The 12,432-nt window shown below is 48.3% G+C and overlaps 1 protein-coding gene across 7 annotated transcripts in view; it reads right to left on the reverse strand.

The window, feature by feature from the left end:
- The window catches only part of ATG7 (autophagy related 7), a 423,049-nt gene that overhangs the window by 286,492 nt on the left and 124,125 nt on the right, over window positions 1-12,432 (reverse strand). The window lies entirely within an intron of this gene.

Consider the following 12,432-nt stretch of genomic DNA (forward strand, 5'->3'; position numbering starts at 1 on the left):
AAGAATTGTATTAAAAATTTTTTTAAAAAGTTAACTGGGTTAATGTTTATATTTTACTTTTAAATACAAAATATTTCCAATCATGCAGAATCTGGTCAAAGTAAATGATTTCACAGTGCCACCATGTGTACAAAGACAAGAATGCATTTCTGAAAACGTTCTTAGCGTTTCATTATGTATGGTATTAGGTATGTGCTTTGAGAGTTTTCACTTTGCTGACATTGTGGTGAAAAATCGAAGACATTTCAGGAAAAACAGGATTTTTAAAACAGCTTACCTGTAAAATCCTTTTCTTTGAAGTAGTTACTATGTGGGTTATAGGCCACCTTCAGGTGATGGACACTGGCATGCCATAAGACAAGATGCACACTCCCTATATAACCCCTCCCACTACTGGGAGTACCTCAGTTTTGTAGCCAAGCAATATACATGTATACCAAAGAAGGGAGGGACCTCTGTGTCCCCTGATGTATATTATAGAAAAGGAATTTTACAGGTAAGTGGTTTTAAAAATCCTGTTTTCCTTTCATACATCAGGAGACACAGAGCCATAGTAGTTACTATGTGGGATGTCCCATAGCAATGGCAACTGAAGGGAGGGAGACACAACAAAAAAGGTAGGGCATTAAGAGGCTAGAGGACTTATACTGCAGCCTGCAGTACACTGTGTCCAAAAGGCAATATCCTTATGACCGTTTACATCGATTTGATAGAATCTGGTAAATGTATGGACTGAAGAACAAGTTGCGGCCTTGCAGATCTGAGCCATAGAGGCCTGGTGATGCACCGCCCAAGAGGCACTAACAGCCCTGGTGGAGTGTGCTTTAACATGAAAAGGAGGAATTTTCTTCTTTAAACCATAAGCTTGAACAATCACGTGACAAATCCATTTGGAAATAGTAGATTTTGATGCTGCCTGTCTATAGGAGATACGGTAATAGATATATATTTATTTATTCACATAAGAATTGCTGTCATAGGATTATTTATTTTTATTGTATTGGGAGCGTAACACCATCACTTTATCACTGATTTTATGCTGAGGATTGTTTGACTCATACGATGTCTGCAGCACCCTATATTTATGCCTTACCATCCCATAGTAGCACGGGAGTACTTACTATATATATATATATATTCCACAGAGGAATGGGTTACCATTTTGTCTGGGAAACTGTCCGCTGGGCCTGTGAAGCCTTCAGGGCCATCCCAGACGAGATTATGAAATATGGGCTGGTAAAAGAAGCACTTTTGGCCAGGTATGCCGTCACACCGGAGGCGGTTTCCGAGAGACAAGCAAGCAGACTCATATACTGAGTGGGCATGCTGTCTACATCACACAGCATTCCACTGGTCGCTGGATGCCAAGTAGTATCTGAGGAAGAGGTGCTGCAGCTGTTTCTGCTGGAGCACTTCTTTGACAAGCTGTCCCCAGAAGTCAGAGAGTGGGTCTGGGAGCAAAAACCTTTCACCTTGCCTGAAGCAGCTCGCCTGGCGGACGAATATACAGATGCCCACAAACTGGATAACCTTGTGGTCAAGACAACAGCTCGGGAGGATTATCGATCAGCGACAACCCCTCCAGCTGGAGTCTACCAACCACAGTCGTACCACAGCACCACCTTCAGTGGCCACTTATTCTCAGCAGCCCAGGATTCAACTCCCAGGACTACTCACAACCCATCAGGTGTTTCGGGTTTAGACAGCTAGGGCACAAAAAGCCAGACTGTCCGTTGAATCGAGCCAGGCAGTCCCAGGCATGGAAAAAGCCAGCAGGTGGGAACTCCCGCACATCCATGCCTGCGGCTCAGTGCATTGAGGAGGAAGAACATTGGGGCATCCTGCACAAGGCTGATCCAGTACAAGCAGCTAACCAGGGCAACAGGCAGCAACACAGGCAGACTGTCTGGGTTAATGGAAAGGTAGCCAATGGCCTACGTGATGCTGGCGCCACCATGATCCTACTACAGAAGAACCTCATCCCAGAGAGCCAACACACCGGAGACACTGTAGCCGTAAGGGTTGCAGGAGGCACCATTTTCCAGCTACCAGTTGCCCGTGTTCACCTGGATTGGGGGGTTGGTTCGGGGCACGTGAATGTGGGGGTGATGAAGGATTTGCAAGCGGATGTACTACCGGGGAATGATGTGACCCCCCTCGTTTCTGCTTACCCCCCGATGGGCCCCGCTGAAGCAAACCCAGTGACTACCCGTGCCCAGACCCGTGCTGTTGGAACCGGCTCGTTTGCTGCTGAGACCGTGGTAAGACTATCTTCCCCGACATGTACCTTAGATCAGGCTCCCCTAGGCTGGGATACCCAAGAGGCATTCGGGAGGGAAACCCGGGAGGACACTACCTTACACAAGTATAAGGCTAAGGCAGATACTCAGGATGGGGGAATAGATAGGGAGATTTATGAATGAGTGGGGGATAGACTGTATAGGATCCCTAAGCCATCCCCAGGAAATAAAGCAGAAACGACAGCTGGTGGTACCTAAGAAATACCAGCTGGAGATTCTGCGAATCGGGCATGATGTACCACTAGCAGGACATCTAGGGTCACGTAGCACAGCCCATAGAATTACACAGAATTTCTTCTGGCCCAATTTTAACAAGGATATGCGACAGTACTGCAAAACGTGACACACGTGTCAACGGATAGGTAAGCAGGGGGGCCACCCTAAGGTCAGACTTATGTCCATGCCTATTATTCGGGAGCCCTTTTACCGCATAGCTGTTGACATTGTGGGTCCCTTGGCCAGGCCTAATCCAATCCGGGAAGAAGTATATTCTCACCGTGGTAGACTACGCCACCCGTTAGCCAGAGGCAGTAGCTATGTCCAACATTGAAGCAGAGACAGTAGCTGATGCCCTGGTTAAGATATTTATGAGAGTGGGGTTCCCTAAGGATATTCTCTCTGACCAGGGAACCCAGTTTACCGCTGTGCTCACCCAGGAGTTTTGGAAGGTGTGCAATATTAAGCCCTTGCTGAGCTCACCTTACCACCCCCAGACTAATGGTCTCTGCGAGTGCTTTAACGGGATCCTCAAGCAAATGCTGAGGACCTTTTCGGACACTTGCAGAGGCTGGGAGAAATTCCTGCCTCACCTGTTATTTGCGTACAGAGAGGTACCCCAGAAATCTACTGGGTTCTCTCCCTTCGAGTTAGTCTATGGGAGAAGAGTCCGCGGACCCCTCGATCTCAGAGGACACAAGGAGGAAGAGACAAAGCGGGAGGGGACCCCCATAGTGCCCCATGTTCTGGAACTCAGGGACCGCATGGAGCAACTGTCTCTGATGGTAAGGGAGAATCTCCAGCGGCCCAGGGGAAAACAGAAGAGATGGTACGATCGGGGGGCCCGACAGCATATCTTCTAGGTTGGGCAGAAGGTCCGAGTACTCAAGCCTGTGAAGACCGAAAAGACGCAGGCATCTTGGCAGGGCCTGTATAAAGTAGTAGCCAGGTATGTGATACTACCTATGTTATTGCCAACTGGGCAGATGAAAGAATCCAGTGAACCTTTCATGTGAACATGCTGAAGGAGTATCAGGAACGGCAGGAGGATGTTGCTGCAGTATGTGCCCCTGCTGCGGACAACTCCGAAAGTTTACCCCTCCCTGACTTACGAGAGACTCCCAGAATGATCTCATTAGCTTCGTACAGCTAGGGGTCCGGTTAAGCCCCACAAAGAAGGAATAGACTAAGCGACTTCTGTGGGAGAAACAGGCGACTTACTCCCAAATACCTGCCATTCTCCCAAAAACCTACGAAAGACTGAACTACCCGATTCTGCGTGGACTACAGGCGACTCAATGAGAAGACCACTACTGACGCCTACCCGATGCCCATGGTAGACGAACTGCTAGACTGTATAGCCAGGGGACGTTATTTAACTACAAAAGACCTATGTAAGGGCTACTGGCAGATTCCCCTGGCCAAGGATGCTATCTCCAAGTCGGCATGTGTTACCCCGTTTGGCCTGTACCAGTCTAAGCTCATGCCATTCAGCATGAAAAATGCCCCAGTTACCTTCCAACATATGGTGGATAGGCTCCTCGATGGCTTTCAGGATTTTGCATGTGCATACCTGGATGACGTTGCAATCTACAGTGGGTCTTGGGAGGAGCACCTGGTTTATGTAGGGGTGGTTCTGGACAAGATTCAGCCCGCAGGCCTGACCTTGAAACCAGATAAGTGCCATTGAGGTATGGCGAAGGTGCAGTACCTGGGACACCGAGTAGGGTGCGGGAACCAGAGACCAGAGCGAGCCAATGTAGAGGCAGTAGCTAACTGGCCCACACCCCGTACTAAGACCCAGGTATTAGTTTTCTTGGGGACTGCAGGGTACTACCAATGTTTTGACTGACCTGATCAAAAAGAATTTACCTAGAATTTACCTAGGCAGGTCCTGTGGTTTCTAGCTTGTGAAGCTGGGTTTCTTTTTTTTTTTTTTTTTTTAATAATTTTTATTAGGAAAATAAAGAAAATACAAAGACATATGTTCAGGCACAATCATTAAAGACAAGATACATGTCCAGGTCATACCCTGGGGTGACAGAGAACCAAAAAGCCTAGAACGTTCAAAGACAGTGAGATTATGTAAAACCTAGGCAATAATGACCAAACTGGATAAATCAGCTACTGTTTTGGACCTTAAATAGTACAGGCAGTAACAATAAAAACCAGTACCCCAGGGGCCAAATGCCTAACTGCAACTTAGAAAGCAATATGTTGACAGAGATAAGGGGGAAAGAGAGAACAGGGAGGGACATGGATGGGGGGGAGGGGGGGGGGGTTCAATGGTGATGTGCAGAAGAGGGGTCCTGGCGAGGGAGAGAATTGAGGAGAGTTTTGAGGAGAGTCTTGAGGGGGAGGGTGTCGGCCTCTGCATAAGAGTCTCACATTGGTATCAGGAATGGAGCGTATCCTTGTAGATAAAAGAGAGTTGATCCAATTCGCGTTGGTCCTGTATAGACATGTTTGTGGTCATGAACAGCTGCCACCTGGCAAGGAAGTCAGCTTTTTGTTTACCATGCGAGAAGTCTGTCGTGAGCCTCTCTGTGTGTAAGAGAGATAGAAGGTCTTTGCGGAGTTGGGAGGCTGGAGGGCAAGAGGGCAGGAGCCAGAATCGTAGTATGAGACGGCGGGCCAACAGTAAGCACAACAGGGTCCAGTCCACTGTAGCTCGCGTAGGATGAGATCCTGAAGAGGGTCTAGTGCATGCAGAGGTGGACCAAGGTAGCAGGATGGGATCCCAATAACCAAAGATTAGGAGAAGAGGTTCTTTAGGTAGTTTTTCATCAAGGTTACGTCAAAAATGAAAGCCAAGACCTGGTCCCAAAAGGTAGATATAACAGGACAAGACCATAAACGATGAACGAGGGGTGGCTTCGGGAGATGACAATGAGGGCAGGAAGCCCCATCGGATTTGGATTTGGAGGAAAGAAAAGGAATGTAGGCCCTGTGGGCAATCTTAAGCTGAGTTTCCCTCCAGGTTTCATTAGGCGTCAGGTTGAGGACTTTGTTTAGACCGAGCAAAATTTTATGAACAAGATCTGTGTCTGGGAAGGCAGATGACCATTTTGCAATAGAGGTAGAGGATGCAGGTGGCTGTGATCGTTGCAGAAGCGGCTTGTAGATATCCGAGATTTTAAAGGATTCGTTGCGTATCAGCTGATCCAGGAAGCTTGGTTGAAATCGACGGGAGTCCTCCTTACAAGTGTGGGTAATGTAGCTGATGCATTGTTGGTAATGGAAGAAATGAGAGGTGGGAATCAGGAATGAGTCCATCACTTTCTGAAAGGGGAGCTGTTTGCCAGTATTCGGGTCGCATAGGGAAGAAAGAAGGGACAGGCCCCGTGCTGACCATTCCGAGAAGGCCTTACAGTGGAGACCTGGAGTAAAGCAAGGGTTTCCTTGAATAGGTAAATGAATAGAAAGGAAAGGCGTAAGTCCGGCCAATTTTCTGGATTCTCTCCACGCTATTGCCGTGTCTCTGAAGACTAGATTGTGTTGGTGGGGGAGGGGTACCGATTTCCAGCGGCAGTGTAACAGGGCAGACAATGAGAAAGGGTGAGCCATAGCGGATTCCAAATCAAAGTTAGAGTATCTGGACGAGTGTGTGATCCAGTCTAGGCTCGTTCTGAGTAAACAGGCTAGATTACACAACCTAATATTAGGTAGACTTATACCCCCATCGCCCCTGGGAAGGTGTAATTTTTTGAAAGCAATACGTGGTCTTTTGCCGTGCCATAAAAATTTAGAAATAGCAGATTCCAAAGAGGTAACATCTTTGTGTTTGAGCAAAAGAGGAAGAGTTTACATAGGATATAAAAGTCTGGCAAAACTGACCATTTTTACAAGGTGGCACCTTCCCAGGAGCGAGAGAGGCAGATCCATCCAGTTGGTCAATTCTTGGGATATCTTAGTTAACAGAGGGGGATAGTTTAGCTGATACAAAGAAAAAGGCATTTTACCAATTTTGATTCCCAGGTAAGTGATGTATGAGGGAGCTACAGAGAATAGGGAGTCACTGACCCAGGAAGGAGTTGAGAGAGAGCCAATGGGTAAAATTTCACTCTTAGAATAATTAATGCGTAGCCCTGAGCACAACCTAAACTCATCGAAGGTAGTTTTAATGGTGTAAATGTCAAGGGAGGGGTTAGAGGTGAAAATAAGGATATCGTCTGCGAACAGGGATGTGCGGAGTTCCACTCCTCCAATTTTTATGCCCTGGAGGGGAGCTGAATGAGATAGGTATCTGGAGAGTGGTTCCAAGGCTATGTTAAAAAGTAGAGGGGAAAGGGGGCAGCCCTGCCTGGTACCTTTGTGTAAGGGGAAATTTGGTGAGAGGAGGCCTGCCGCTACCAGACGGGCGGTGGGAGAGGAGTACATCGAGGTTATAAGGTGACTGAATGGGCCTGAGAAACCTAATTTAGAAAGGGTCATGGATAGCCAGTCAAAACTGACATTGTCGAAGGCTTTCTCAGCGTCTAAGGTAATGATGGCATAGGAACCATTAGGGTCCTGTTTGGCAGATTCAAGAGCGAGTAAAACTTTACGTATGTTTAGAGTGGCTGTCTGACCTTTGACAAAGCCCAATTGGGCCGGGTGGATTAGATGGGGGAGAATATCAGCTAGCCTTGTGGCGACAATTTTTGAGAGGATTTTCACATCTAGATTAAGGAGGGAGATAGGTCTGTAAGAGCCGGGTTGTAACGGATCTTTACCTTTTTTAGAGAGAAGCTTAATTACCGCTTGATTCCCGGAGGGAAGGTAGGGACCCCCCGCCCAAATAGAGGAGTAAACTGAGAGGAGTATGGGCGCTGCAATGTGAATGAGGTTTTTGTAAAAGTCGCTAGTGAAGCCGTCAGGGCCTGGCGCCTTATGTGGGTGCAGATGACGAATGGTAGATTCAATTTCAGATAGAGTGATGGGGGCGTTTAGGGTCTCTAATTGTTGTGCTGATAAGGTGGGAAGTGTCACTCTGTCCAAAAAGGCCTGAGCCTTTTCTCGTACTATGGGGTCTGGTGCATAGAGATCAGTGTAGTATTTCAACATGGTCTCGTTTATGGCTTGAGGGGAAGAATGTGTCTGTCCCGTGTGGTCACGGAGGGAGGTGATGTGAGTGGGGCGATGGCCCCTTTACACAGCCTGGAGAGGAGTTTTCCGGCTTTATTGCCATACTTGTGAAGGGTAGCATCCAAGTGAGCCTTTTTCGATCATTCAAGAGTGTCAGCCCAAGTATCAAAAGCTGACTTGGCTGATACCCACTCATCATGATGCATGGTGGAATTGGAAGACGAGAGCTGCCGTTGGGCAGCATGTAGTCTGCCACTGGCTGATTTGTAATGCTTGAGTGCGTTGCGTTTAAAGGATGTGGCATAACAGATAATGCGACCTCTAAGGTACGCTTTCCCTGCATCCCAAAAAAGATTCGGTTCAGCCGCATGTATGGCGTTTGCGGAGGAGTATTCCACCCAGGCCTTATCCATAAATGTCAAAAAATCTGAGTTATTAGCTAAAAAAGCTGGAAAGCGCCAAAGGTTGGGATGCGGGGGAAGATCCAGTCTGTCTAGGGAAATTGCCACTGGGGCATGGTGAGAAACCGCTATGTCATGAATTTCAGATTCGGATACCAAGGTTATGAGATCATCCGAACCAAAAAAGTGGTCAAGTCTGGCCAGGGACTTATGAGGGTTGGAATAGAACGTGAATTCTCTGTCTGTAGGGTGACAGACGCCAAAAGGTCCATCATGTGTAGGGAGTCCATGGTGGAGGCAAAGATAGTAGGGATCATTATGGTATCATCCTGCGGTTGTTTTTTTGGGGAGGATCTGTCAATCGAGGAGTGCATAACGTCATTAAAGTCACCCCCTACTAAATGAGGCAAGTGGGTGAATTTAAGTAACCACGATGAAAGTTCAGAATAGAATTGCTTAGAGGGGTTATTAGGGGCATAAACGTTGGAGATAAACATTTCCTTAGTGCCTATCCGTACCTCGGCGGTGAAAAAACGACCCATGTTATCCGAGAGAGTGGATAGAATTGTGCAGGGAAGGTTTTTGTGAATTAAGAGCAATACCCCGGCTTTCCGACCCACTGACTCGGCTCCATGTACTGATCCCACCCACATTTTTTGCATGCGTGGAAAATCGGATGCATGTAGGTGGGTCTCCTGTAATAAGGCAATGTCCGCTTTGAGTCTTTTAAGGTGACGAAGGATCTTCACTCTCTTTTGGGGAGAGTGGAGACCCTTTACATTCCAGGAGACTACTCTAAGAGGAGCGGAATTTGTGGGTGTGAATGGCAGGCTATGAGATATAGGTGGGTGAGGATAGTTAAAATGCCTAGGCCGAGCTCAATGGTGATACAGGGCATAAGGTGTTGACCAGGGAATCTTGACTGGTAGAGGGGAGAACCCAATAGGTCACGGGGAAAGAACCAGGGGAGGGCAGGAAAAAAAGGGGCTTGGGGGGTAAACAATAAAAAAAGGATAATAACCGAACAAATAAACAACAGCATGTACTTCTCTTTTTTCCGCATGAGTTCACTGTGCATAGGGGAGGGAGCTCTCCAGCAGAGCCTCGCGGAAACAGGGGTAGAACGCAGGCAGTGCCGTAATGCCGCTTGAGGCCCGCCGGACTAGGGTATGTGTCACAGCGTAACGGCTAGATGGTAGAGGGGTGGTATAATACACAGTGGAGTCATGCTAAGATCTAAACCAGGTGGAGGAACAAAATAAAAGCCGGTATGGCAATAGAATCTTAAACAATAACTTAATAAACGGTGCAAAGATAAGAGTATAAGCGCTATATGATAGAAACCTGAACATTTGTCCAAGGACGCGAGCGTACAACCGAAAAGGAGAAGGTCATTTGTTGAAAGCTCGTGGCGTCCGTTGTCCAGAACCTTCGGGACCGGCAGAGTACCAGCTCCCGGTGTTAAGTAATATAAAACTTGGTAACCGGAATGAAGGGGAGATGAGGCAAAGAACCCAAGAGCACGGGGAGCAAACAGCTGCTACTTAGCACATCATGGCTTGTAAACCGGGTAGAAGGGGGGGACAAGGAAAAGACATCAAACCGTGGTAGGGATGAATAAAGGTCTTCAGCGAGGAATGTTGCGATGCCGATGATCCGGATCCGAAGCTCGGAAGCGTTTAGGGGAATCTTTTCTGGGGCTCCTCTGGTCCAGGGCACGAAGAGTTGAGGCAGATTTGGAACGAGTAGCCGGAGAAGGATCTGAGCGAAGTGAGCGTAAAAATGCTTCCGCTTCAGAGGGGTCCTGGAAGGAAAGTTGCTCCCCTTTGGGGGACTTGAGACGAAGCACGGCGGGGAATGCCAGGGAGAACTTAATTTGTAATTTAAACAGTTCCGAGCAGATCGGTTGGAAGGCCTTCCGTTTTTTTTGATACTTCGATAGAATAGTCCGCGAAAATTAGAATCTTGACCCCATCGACCTGCACTGAGGAAGACTGCCGGAATGCTTGCAGGACAGCAGCTTTGTCCGCGTAGTTCAGATATTTGGCAATGATGGGACGGGGAGTTTTGCGGTCCGCATTAAAGGATCCTATGCGGTGGGCCCTTTCCACCATGAAGGGGCCTGTGAGACCGAGGGCTTCCGGGATGCGTTTCGCACAAAAGTCACCCAAATTGGCGTTGGGGAGCGATTCAGGGACACCAACGAAACGCAGATTGGAGCGTCTGGATCTGTTCTCTAAGTCGTCCAACTTTTGGAAGACATACTGAAGCGCTTTTTCCTGAGACCGCTCAGTGGCTTGGGATTGATAGAGATCGTCCTCTACCTCCGAGATTCTATGTTCAAGGTCATCAAGTCTGGTAGCATGCTCTGTGATTTGGGCCTTGATTAGTTGCATCCCAGCCTGTATGGCTTTCTCCACAGAAGCTGTGATCATGGGAGACAGCAGGGCCGCCACAGCTTGTGCTATGCGATTGGTGTGTCCATCATCCCCCGGGGGTGGCTGGTGTGTATCCCTATTAAGGTTATGAGGGGGCTTTGCAGTGTGCCCACGGGGGTGCGGTGGTCCTGAGGTTGCTGGGGGTGTTGGGGTGGCGACCCCGCTTACCTCCATGTCTGTGTCCGGTCGATCTGCTGCATAGGCCTGAGAAGTTGGAGCGGAATGAGCCGGAGCCGAGTAGGCCAAAGCCGGGGGGCTCGATTTGCGGCCGATCCGCGGGCGCCGCCGCGGCCGCGTACGAGCGGGCTCCCGTTTTTTCGACGAATCGATCCATAGGAGCGGGGATCGTGGGGGAACACCCGGAGCCTGAGTGGAGCACTGGGGCCGCTGTGGCAGGATTTTTAGGCCGGTTTGTGGGGCTCTGCAGCGGGAGCTAGGCGGGAGCGCAGCTAGCTCATGCGGCGCCGGAACCGGAAGTTAGCTGGGTTTCTAGCCCTCAAGCAAGCACTTGTAAATGCCCCTGTTCTGGCTGCCCCAGTACCTAACAAACGTTTCCTTGTCCACACAGATGCTTCCATGTTTGGACTGGGGGCTGTTCTGAGCCAAACCGGGGAGGATGGAAGAAAACACGCTGTCGCATACCTGAGCAGAAAGCCATTACCCCGGGAAGTGAGCTATGTGGCAGTGGAGAAGTGCTTGGCCCTGGTCTGGGCCCTTAAAAAGTTGAACCCTTATTTGTACGGACAGGAATTTTCATTAGTCACTGACCACAACCCATTGGTCTGGCTTAACCGGGTCTCAGGAGACAATGGCAGGTTGCTGCGGTGGAGCTTAGCCTTGCAACCACACAACTTCACCATCAGCTACCGACCCGGTAAGCAAAATGGCAATGCTGATGGGTTGTCCCGGCAAACAGCCGTCACTCCGGCCTCCTAGTTCCGGACATCCCCAAGTTGACCAGAGAAGGATCAAGCCGGGTCTGCCCGAGTGTCCCACAAGGAGGGGAGCCATGTGACTGGAGTCACTATTGGGAGCAGGGTGACCAAGAAAATAATGAACCCTGTATCTGCCATATTAAAAATAGTGGCCGATTCATAATGCTGGAACAAATACTGTTAGGAGATGCTGATGTCAATTCCAGACATCTGTCTCCGTCTGTGTCTGCTATAATGTAAATAAGTCTAGTGTGGCTTCTCTTTCAGCCATTGTTGTCTGGGCTAATTAACCCTGCAATTGTATGAAGGGGTTCTGCATTGAGATGTATGATGATGTGTATTGTATAGTTGGTGAGCTAGGAGATGTGAAGTCTGTCCTAAAGGTCCCTTTCCAGGATACTGGTAGAAAGGATTTCCCCTTTGGAGGTTGCTGGATATCAACCACCAATTGAGGCTCTGACGTACCTTGGGGGATAAGTGATTTGGTAAGTCCAAAGCCAGGACCTTCTTGTTCCAGGCCGACAGAATAGTGTTTTGTAGCAGTCTTGAATGAAACTGCGCATAAGGGACGGCCTTGAAAGAGGCCACCATCTTTCCTAACAATTTCATGCACAGCTGAATGGAAGGATTTCTCTTTGTTTTGACAAGTTGAATCAGTTCCTTTATGGAGCCGACTCTTGCCTGGGGTAAGAATACCTTCTTTTGAATGGTATCTATGATCAGCCCCAAGTACTGTAATCTCCTTGATGGTTTTAAGGAGTATTTTTCTAGGTTGAGAATCCAGCCTAGGAATTCCAGGTAGCTTACAGCTGAGATTAAACTTTGGTTTAGACCGGAAACTGATTGCTCTACTAAAAGCAGATTGTCTAGATAGGCTAGGACAATTATATCCTGAGCCCTTAACCTGGCTAAAGGAGGTGCCAGGATCTTTGTGTACACACGTGGTGTGGTGGCTAGACTGAATAGCAGAGCCACAAACTGAAAATTACAATTTTCTACCTCGAATCGTAGAAATTTCTGATGAGCGGGAAATATCGGGACTTGGAGATATGCATCCTTGATATCGATCGATGCC

The sequence above is a fragment of the Lithobates pipiens genome, unplaced genomic scaffold (genome assembly GCF_037356315.1).
Source record: "Lithobates pipiens isolate NorthernLeopardFrog02 unplaced genomic scaffold, aLitPip1_a1.2 Scaffold_23, whole genome shotgun sequence".
Classification (NCBI taxonomy): Eukaryota; Metazoa; Chordata; class Amphibia; order Anura; family Ranidae; genus Lithobates; species Lithobates pipiens.